At 43.8% G+C, this 10,954-nt stretch overlaps 1 non-coding gene across 1 annotated transcript; it reads right to left on the bottom strand.

Moving 5' to 3' along the window:
- Positions 1 to 4,671: 4,671 nt before the first annotated feature.
- On the bottom strand, positions 4,672 to 4,744 carry trnat-ugu (transfer RNA threonine (anticodon UGU)). The gene has a single exon. It is a non-coding gene; the product is annotated as a tRNA-Thr (tRNA).
- Between the last annotated feature and the right edge of the window lie 6,210 nt (positions 4,745 to 10,954).

The raw sequence follows: 10,954 nt of genomic DNA on the forward strand, positions 1-10,954 counted from the left end.
GTGAAAAGTCCTCTCTAAGTGCAGTTCTCTTTATGCTTCATGTTCTAAAATCCTATTTACCTGTTTACTGATCCTCACCTGTGGAAACAGTTTCTCACTGTCTACTGCCATGAAATCTCCATTTGACCCTCTTTGCTTGAAACAGAACAATCCTGGCCTTTTGAATATCTCCACAAATCTGAATTCCCTCAGCCCCAGGCATGATGAAGCCTGAAGATTGCAACAAAACTTTAGAAACAAAATTCACTTGGAAGGTGGTAACATGGAAATAAAACAAAACAGCAACAGAATCTCCTGCTTCACAAATCTTTCAAAACTTTCTGTGATCCAATTGGAAACAAATTGTATAATATTCACTCAATAGAGTGAACCCGGTGCCAGGAGAACAGGCAAACAGCACCGTCTCAGGAGCAGGGAGACAGATTGAGATCAAAATATTCTTGAAAGTCTTTGCTGCTTTGAATTCCCTGAACAAAGTGGGATGTACCTCACTCTGAAAGAGGTGTTCCTCTGTTCGATGGCTCGTTGGACTAGGGGTATGATTCTCGCTTTCGGTCTAATATGCCACTGACATGCGAGAGATCCCGGGTTCAAATCCCGGACGAGCCCAGATTTCTTCTCTTGACATTCACTGAATCACTCAACCAGCTTTGTGAGAAACGAAGCTGCTCTAACGTCATTGTGAACCCAGCACAGAGAAACACTTGTTCAAAGCACAAGAGTGTTTCCGAATGTGTGCTCCGCAATCTGAATGATTCTGGAGATCGCACGAACTGCAAACACTGGAGACAGAATTGTTGCAGTGTGGAACTGGAGGAATGCAGCAGGTCAGGCAGCAGAGGAGAAGGAGAAAAGTTGACAGTTAGGTCCAAGGCCAATCATCAGAATGAATTCTACCCTTAATTATTGGTCAATTATGTATGTGTGAAAGTTCAGGAAGCTGTGAGGCAAAGTGACTGGAGACAGTGCTGAACAGGTTTGCGTGAACACTGACACGTGTGAAGAATGTCATCAAGAAAGATAGATTGGAAAGTTGATATAGTTCTTCTTGGAGAACAGTAAACTGGTCTGAGTAAAGCTTTCCAAGTTGTGAATGGTATGAACAGGAGAACTCCCAGGATAAAAATGCTCACATGCCTGTAAAGATCGAGATCAATTAGGCAGAGGTGTAAAGTCATGACGAAAAGAAGTAAGAATTACATGACATAGCACATTTTTATACAACGACTAAGTGGACCTGTAAATCCCTGCCTGACTGCAACAAAGAGGCAGATTCATGCCACACAAAATGAAATTTGATGGTTCTGTGAAAAGCCACAATGTGCAGAGTTACAGGTAGAAGGCAGGAGAATGATATTAAAACAGACACTCGTGTACTTATTGTGGAGACCCGACGCACCCACAGCTAAGGCGAGCTACATGGTCTCCGTCTGCATTTTGACAAATTTTGTGATTCTGAGTGGAATGACAGCTCGACCAACAGAATGTGGGAACTTAGACAAAGGTAATACTTACACAAAGGTGACATGCCTAAGCCACAGAAGATTACAGAACAACAGTGAAGATCTTTTGACATCATTCTTTAAGGTACATGCCACACAACAGTTGAAAAGCTAAATACTTGTTGAAAAAGTCATGAGCTAGAGCAACAGAGTGATGCAGCGGGAGCATGCTGGGCCCATACTCCAGAGATCGAAAACTCGAAACCATTCTCTGCCTTTTGCTACAGGCATATTGCGCTCTGTCCCGCATCCTGTGTTTTGATCAGTTCTCTGTTTCCCATAGCTTCATGTGCCTGAAATAAATATCTCATATTGATACACTGGCCAAGCTTGCAGAGGGGAGGTGACATACTTATGAAGGTCTTCTGCTTTCTCTGTTGTCTGCCCTAAACTGAACTGTAAAACCTCTTATCTGAGATGGGAATAAACTGAGGAAGTTGAAGCACATCAAGTGCAGCTTTTTTTTCATTTCTGCCAGTAATACCCCATGCCGTTTCAGATGTGAATATTTGGAGGATCAGCAGTGTGAGAGAGCATGGGAAGGCACAATGGTTCAGTGGTTAGCACTGCTGCCTCACAGCGCACAAGACCCTGCTTCAATTCTGCCCTCCGGAGATAGTCTATGTGGAGTTTGCAAACTCTTCCGGCTTCCTGAAGTTGTTCTCGTTTCCTCCCACAGTCCAGAGATGTGCAGGTTCAGTGGACTGGCCGGGCTAAATTCCCCGTAGTGTTTGGCGATGCGTGGGTTATGGGAGGAGTGGGGTTGGTGGGATGCTTTGAGGTGCAGTGTGGACTTGTTGGGATGCAGGATCTGTTTCCACTTTGTAGGGGTTCTGTGAGCATTATGGTGCAGACACCACCATTAGGGAGATATATCACTGAGAAATACAAGTGGTTTTGGGACACTGTGGCTTGATGGGTTGAATGGCCATGGATTGATGACATCACTCTCCCTGACTCTGAGAGGGAGCGGTGGGAGAGAAACAATGGCTCATTTTGAACCCTCCCTTCTGCATTGTACTGTCTGCAGCCCCGCAACTCAGGACCGTTGGGGACGTCCATCAGTGAGTGAGTGTTTCACTCAGGTTCTGTTAATCTGGGACTGTTGGTGTCAGACATTAACTCCTGCTCTGGATGCAGCAAAGGAAAAGACTCCCGCATTGCAAAGGTGTTATTTGCAGGGTTGTTGTGTGCAGACAAATTTTGAACACCAAACAGGCTGCAAAGAAAGATCCCCTTTTAAGTTGTTGAAGGGACTAATCTCCAGTTTTGTCTTCTCTCTTTCACAGCAGCTCTCCAAGCTTCTGTCCGTCTCTGATAAATGTCATTCGACAGAAGTTCAAATTGTCATTTATTACTTGCTGCACAAGCCTGATTCCACAGCTCTGCTCCATCCCTCTTCCAGTGCTTGAAAGGGAGCGGTAGAGCATATACCATCTTCCAGCACTACCTGCCCATGGAGGGAAATTATTTGATGCATCTGCCAATGGAGTGAACCCTGTCCCAGCGGAAGGGACAAATAGAACCGTCCCAGGAACAGGGAGACAGAATGAGAAGATGCTCTTTGTGGTTTTCACTGCCTGAAGCAATGGGGAATAATTGTCCAATCAACATGTTCAGATATGTTATTACACACCTCTGGAGCAGCGAGAGCTTCGCCTCTGGTCGCCCACATCTGAGGTAGGGACACTACCACTGCGTGAGTGGCATCTGATTTATTGTTAAGTGGGGCTTCATCAGACTGGGTCATTAGTCTCGTGGTCTGATTGTCACTTCAGCTAGATGTCGTCAGTGCAAGAAGTTGCAGGTTCGAATCCTGTGTGAGGCTTTATTGCCTTTGACATGTGTTTCATTTTTAATATTTGGTAGAACATGGAGGCGGCTCTTTATGAAATCAATTTCAGATTATGATCGAAAGCGTCTTTGCTGTGAATATATTACATGCATCCACTTCACCTGAGGAAGGAGCCACACTCTGAAAGCTCCTGATTTCAGATAAACCTGTTCGTCTGTGACCTGATATCGTGTGACTCCTGACTTTATATCACATTCGGAGGAAAATGAGTCAAGTTTTAAACCATGTCTGCTCACAGTAAACTGGCTTCCTCATTGGGGATGATAAGCGCTATGTCAATGCAACCATGTCTCTTTCAACTGTCCTTAAATGAAAGTATCTGTTTACTGACCTTAGTCAATTGAAAGAAATTCTTGCTATCAGCTTAATCAAACTACCAAACCCCATCACTACCCACCCCCAACATTATAAGCGGCTCCAAAGTTGCCAGCTGGTCGTTGGAAATGTGGAAAGGAAACAAAACAGCGAACCCAGTCTCCAGCTTCGTAAATCTTTCATCACACTTTGTGATTCAGACTCAAGGGAAAGCAAAGGATCAACTTTCTGATTGAGCAGAATAAGGCAAGGCACCTTTCCCTTCTTTAAGGCACGGGGAGATTGATTCTGATGCTCTCGGTGTCATTAGCTGATCTGAGACATCGAAATAGTCAGAATTCAGTGTAAAGATCAGGAATACAAGTAGAATCTCGGCTCTGGCACGATCGGATACTTGGGAACAGACAAGAAGTGGAAAGGCTCGAAGGGAGGTGGCCCTGGGTTCAGGAGAGCTGGCTTCTTGTGACATGGATGTCTCTGCAGTGGGTGGAATAAGACTCTTTCTGTGTCTCCACAATGCATGCCCCAGACTTTGTTTTGGAAAAGTAAAACTGGCAAAAGACAATTGCTCTTCTTGTGAAATCACAGTCTTAATTTGAAATTTCATTGCCCATCCTTGTCCTTTTAGACTGAAGGAAACTCTCACTGGGCTGATTCTGGCCGATTCAGAGTGAGTGTTGTCTTTGTAACCAGGAACCTGTTGACAGCAACAAAAGGGAGCATTCGGCGGCTGCCCGGGGTTTGTGCTCCTCCCCCATTGTTCATCTGCCACTCTGCAGTTTATACTGCTTCACCTCGCTCTTCCGAACAAACATCACTCTCACCAGCTGCTTCCTGCCATTCCGAATGGTCCGCCTCAAACACGTGGAAGGGCGAACAGGAACGTGGAATTTCAGGGACATTTCTGGCCTGTGGAGGAAATGATATAGTCATAATTTCAGATAATCTTTTCAGGGCACCTTTCGATCTTGGAAGCAGAAGATGTAGAAAAATTACCAAAGGCCCCAGTGAGATTTGAACTCACGGCCCCTGGTTGACAAGACCAGTGCTCTAACCACTGAGCTATGGAGCCAGAAATGCAGGTGCAGGAAGAGAGTCTCATGTATTAGAAATGACAAAGTATTAGATAACTGGAGATGATTATAATCAAGACGTAACAAAACCAAAACACAGCAGAGCGGCATCACATGCAGAAGGATGGGAGAATGCAAGGCTGAATCAGATAGTGTCCTGAGTGACATAAACAAATCTTTCCTGCTAGTCCAGTGATTACAATTCAGTGCCTTCACTGTCATAGCCTGTTAATGGTTATCATTTACAGTAATAAATACGAAATATTGACTGATCTTCAGAAGCAGAATTACGTCACTGGTCAGTCAAAATCGATTCATTCCATGTTACAGTTCCACAGCAGCAATGCCAGCTGAAACTGCCTGGCGTGCAATAAGTTTAAAACAAGAACAGAGGGGAGGTCAGGAAAAGTGAAGGGCAATGGTAGTTTGTGAGAGGTGACTGGAGGCCAAATGGAGCCAGGCTCAATGTGGGTGCTGAAGACTAGTCCTCACTGTTTACACTGGTATACAGATCACATTGGATCAATCACACAAGGATCCTCCTTCGTGTGTTGTCCTTTGCACATCACAACTCGGGTCAGTGCCTCGAGGGGCTCGGATACTTTTAATTTGGCAACTAACTCAGGTCAGTGGTGCACAAACTAAGCTGTGTCAGGACACTATTTAAACGGGCCACCACTCATTGCAATGACCCAGACCTATGCAGAAAGAGGAAGAACATAGAACATAGAACATAGAACAGTACAGCACCAATACAAAATCTTCGCTCTGAATGGATATCCCTGCAATTTCATCCAAAGGTACTGACTAAACAGCAACACGAAGAGGACACATTATGCCCTAACACACTGGACACACTGCCACACATCAGGAACATATCAGAACTGACAACTTCTACGACCACTAGGAATTACGGTAGCACACAAGCCCAAAGGCATGCTACGACAAACATTCTCCAGGATTAAAGACACCATACCCACGACATGCAGAACTAACATTGTTTACAAAATACCGTGCAACGATTGCCACAAACATTATATCAGACAGACAGAAAGGAAACTAGCCATCAGTATGCATGAACATCAGCTGGCAGCAAAATGATATGACAAACTTTCCCTAATATCAGTACACCCGGATAATGAAGGCCATCAGTTTGACTGGGACAACATAACTGTAGAAGTGCAATCCAAACACAGACACACATGGGAATTCCTAGAGGCATGGTTCTTAATCCATAATGCAGTTGGCAAACATATAGAATTGGACCCCAAATGCAACCCATACAGAACAGAATGCACAATGACAGAAGTTGCCGGAACAGACCGGGCAGTATAAATTCCAAGTGGAGGAGAACAACATCGCTTCTTCGGAAGTCTCACTCATGATGTTACCTCGCATGGTGACGAAAAGTCTGAATGAAAACAAGCCAGCTGGGTGAGCAAGTTTACAACTTTACTTGTTAACTTTACTGTTTAATATGTGTCTCAGTGTCAATCTTTGTAATATTATACACACACTGTTCTACCCGCTTCTCCCGCTGTACACAAGGTTTCCCCACAAAAGGCAGCTTTATGTGGAACACAAGCGGTTTCTCCTGACAATGGGTACCGTTGCCATGAGTTGGGATATGAAATAGACAGTGAGCTGAAGTAGCCCCACACTCATGTTACTCATTTACCTTTCAATTTCAATTTTCAATTTCCAAAAGCCAGCGACCCAATCACTTCCACTGCTGGGAACCTGACAAAAACAGCGCTGGGCAGACATTCCTCTTCGGAAGCGTCTGTCAATTTGCAAGGGTAGAAAAGCTGTCAACTTCAGTCGAGTGAGAGAGGATACAATATTCCAAACTTCCAATTCAAATTCAGATGCCGTATCAATTACACCACTGGCTCCACACGTCTTGCTGCAGCTTTCATCCTGTCGATTGCGATGTAATCAGGGATACTGGCGGAAAAACGATTTGCAAGGTGAATATCCTGCAAAATAATCACCGTCGCTGCTGCACTTCAATGCTCCCCACTTTGTGAAGCGGTGAATGTCACTGGCAAACGAAACACATTAGCCCTCACGTGCCTGCTTCACTGTCACCTGTTTCTTTGCCACCTGTTTCTCTGCTGGAACTTGCCATTGTTTTATTCAGTCATTGCAAAGTTCTGCCTCACATATCCATTTTTACTAAATTATCTCCTCGCAACTTAAAAACATCCCCTAGACTTGAAATCTCCCATCCTTGGGAAATGACAACCACAATTCATATTATCTACATGTCTCATTATTTTATGAACTTCTAACAGGCCGCCTCTCAACCTCCTGAGCACCAGCGAGAAAAGTCAATATCTATCCAACCTTTCTTTATAAATCAAAGCTTCCGTACCAGGCAACATCCTGGTAAACTTCTTCTTTACACTCGCCAGCTTCATAATATGCCTCCTGTAATTGTGCGACAGAAACCGCACACTGTATTCCAGAAGAGGTCTCATCAACATCCTGTGCAACATCAGTATGACTTCCCAACTCCGAAACTGAAACAATCGAGCAATGAAGGCTGCCGTGCCAAAAGACTGTTTAACCACTGTCTAAATGGGATGTAAACTTCAAATAATCATGTACCTGGATCCCCTAGGTCCATGAGTCGGCACCTTAACAGTGAGAGAAAGTCGGTGGGAGGATGAGGAATAGTTTTGAATTTCTTTGACCTCACATCTGAAGAAATTTATTGTACACATGCAGCTGAATAAGTTCAACAATTCATTCTCCATGAAGAACTATAAATGAACCTGAGCATTTTTCAATTAAAAAGTAATGTGAGACCCTCTCGAGTCAGAAGGAAGCCATCGCTGTTCTGTTCCTGAGCTTATATTACCCAACAAGCTCTGCATCATGTCCATATGAAGATGGATAAGGGAGAACCAGTGAATATAGTGTACCTGGACTTTCAGAAAGCCTTTGATAAAATCCCGCATAGGAGATTGGTGAACAAAATTAGGGCACATGGTATTGGGGGCAAAGTACTGAGTTGGATTGAAAATTGGCTGGCTGACATGAAGCAAAGTGTAGTGTTAAATGGGTCCCTTTCAGAATGGCAGGCAGTGACCAGTGGGGTACCACAAGGTTCAGTGCTGGGACCACAGCTGTTTACGATATATATTAATGATATAGACGAAGGCATTAGAAGTAATATTAGCAAATTTGCTGATGACACAAAATTGGGTAGAAGTGTGAAATGTGAGGAGGATGTTATGAGAATACAGGGTGAGTTGGACAAGCTAGGTGAGTAGACGGATGCGTGGCAGATGCAGTTTAATGTGGATAAATGTGTGGTTATACACTTTGGTGGCAAGAACAGGAAGGCAGATTACTACCTCAATGGAGTCAATGTCCGTAAAGGGGAAGTACAACGAGACCTCGGTGTTCTTGTACATCAGTCAATCAAAGCAAGCATGCAGGCACAGCAAGCAGTGAAGAAAGCTTATAGTATGCTGGCCTTCATAACAAGAGGAATTGAGTACAGGAGCAAAGAGGTCCTTCTGCAGCTGTACAGGGCCCTGGTGAGACTATACCTGGAGTATTGTGTGCTGTTTTGATCTCCAAATTTGAGGAAGGGCATTCTGGCTATTGAGGGAGTGCAGCGTAGGTTCACGAGGTCTATTCCTGGAATGGCGGGACTATCATATGTTGAAAGATTGGAGCGACTGGGCTTGTATACAATTGAGTTTAGAAGGATGAGAGGGGATCTGATTGAGACGTATAAGATTATTAAGAGATTGGACACTGTGGAGGCAGGAAGCATGTTTCTGCTGATGGGTGAGTCCAGAACCAGAAGACACAGTTTTAAAATAAGGGATAGGCCATTTAGAGCTGAGTTGAGGAAAAACGTCTTCACCCAGAGAGCGGTGGATATATGGAATACACTGCCCAGAAGGCAGTGGAGGCCAACTCTCTGGATACTTTCAAGGAAGAGATAGATAGAGCTCTTAAAGATAGTGGAATCAAGGGTTGTGGGGATAAGGCAGGAACAGGATACTGATTGTGGATGATCAGCCATGATCGGAATGAATGGTGGTGCTGGCTCGAAGGGCCGAATGGCCTGCTCCAGCACCTATTCTCTATTGTCTATTCATTCACCATATCCTGATACATGGACTTTGGATCACTCTCCAAAGGTATCAGTAACTATTGCGAATCCTCAGTTACATCTGGAGAATTTGTTGTTTGGCCTTTGTGAATCAGTGCAAGTCATGCAGTGAAGTTGCACTTGTAACGATGTTCGGTAAGGAGTTACCAAATGATCGTGAAAGAACAGTGATGTTTTCCAAAAGAACAATTTAAATGTTTTCACATTTTTGATTCAATCCAATGATCTGTCATATTACACAAGGTTGTGACAAAACAATATTTGGTACCAGGCACTTATTAGGACAAGTGACACAAAACTGGCCAAAGAAGTAGGTTTCAAGGAATATCCTGAACGAACAAAGGGACTTTGAAAACCGGGATGTTTAGGGAGTAAATTCAAGAGCTTATGGCCTTGGAAACTGAAAACATGAAAAAGTTGGGAGAGGTAAAACCAGAAATCTACTGGAGGTTGGAAATCAGGGAGAACAAATGTCTTGAAGGAAAAAGCAAAAGAACAGTAGATGCTTGAACTTGGTAACACAAGCAGAAATTGATGAGAAACTCAGCTTATCTGGCAGTGCTTGTGGAGAGAGAGCAATATTATTGTTTTGTGTCCAGTGACCCTTCTTCAGATATATCCCAGAGGGGTTTGCAGCTGGACGGACTATCAAAGAAACGAGGTGTGACGACAAAATTTCAAAATAAGGATATGATTTTCAAAACCTTGGTGCTTTGCCACTCAGAAAATGTTTATGTTAGTGAGCACAGGATGGCAAAACTTGAAGATGTTAAAATCGGTGAGAATAAACACATGGGCAGCAGATTTTTGGATCATTTCAAGATTTCAGGGAAGTAGTATTAAGAAGCCGGCCGGGAGTGTGTTTGGGGAGTTAAGTCGAGAGGTAGCAAAGGAATGGATGAGAGTTTCAGCAGCAGATGAACTGAGATGCTGTTGAGGTTGAAATTGTATGTGGACATTGTGATAATGAGTGTGGGGGTGAGTAATGCGGTTGGAAGCTCATCTTGGGATGAAATATTGCACCGCGACTGTGACCAGTGTGTTACCTGCCAGTTACCAGGGGCAGGGATGGAGTCAGTGGCGAGAGAGTAGAATTTTGCTCAGAGCCTGGATTGATATTTTTCATTGTCTATTTATATGTGATCTACACCCCTTTTCAAACAGGAACGGACTTGGCAGCAGAACTAATTTGTGAACCAACTGTCAGCTTTCTTGAAACAAAGTGTGGAGTTTATCTGTTATGAAGCAAACTACAGTGACAAACTCAGACAGCTACTTACAGTTGAACGTGGATTATACTGCTAAAGTCAATAACTAGGCAGTAGAGCCGTGATACAACAAATTGGAGTTTTTGCAGGCTCGGTCTTCAAACTTTTTTTTCTGTCTTGGGCTTTTATCTTCTGATTCTCCTTGCTTTCCATTGCACAGACCTTTCTTGAGAATCTCTTTTATGCTTGTTCTTTTTTGATTAACCTCCCGCTCTGCCCAATCACAGTTCATATGAACAACACTCACCTCACGAAACCACGTGATGTTCTTCATGTTCATAATTATTCCCTTTACATCTTACCCGAGGACTGCTCGACCTGTATTTATTATCCTTATTTCACCGCCATTTCTCTATTCGCTGACAGAGCGGTATCAAAAATATCTTTAGCTTTGAGCTTCCAGAAGCCTTTTCAATCGCGACTGATTAAAAAATAACAAAAGAACTGGGATGTTGTAAACCAGGAACAAAAACAAAGTTGCTGGAAAAGCTCAGCAGGTCTGGCAGCATCTGTGAAGGTGAAAAGACAGAGTTAACGTTTCGGGTGCAGTGGCCCTTCCTCAGAGCGACTTAGTAAAACCCCAGGATCGCTAATGTAACAATCTTTCTCATCCAGTTCTCAGTCTCATTTGTCTCAAAATGCAACATTGTGACGACGATCATTTGCTTCGAACAATAACACAAAGCACTGCGCATGCTCAGCTCACAGTGAAGTCTGGCTGATTGATCAATGCGCGACCAATAGAAGCACAGGTGTGCCGCGCAGGACAGCGCGAATGTCGCCCAATCGGAATGAAGAGAGGG

This window comes from Stegostoma tigrinum, unplaced genomic scaffold, assembly GCF_030684315.1.
Source record: "Stegostoma tigrinum isolate sSteTig4 unplaced genomic scaffold, sSteTig4.hap1 scaffold_57, whole genome shotgun sequence".
NCBI lineage: Eukaryota > Metazoa > Chordata > Chondrichthyes > Orectolobiformes > Stegostomatidae > Stegostoma > Stegostoma tigrinum.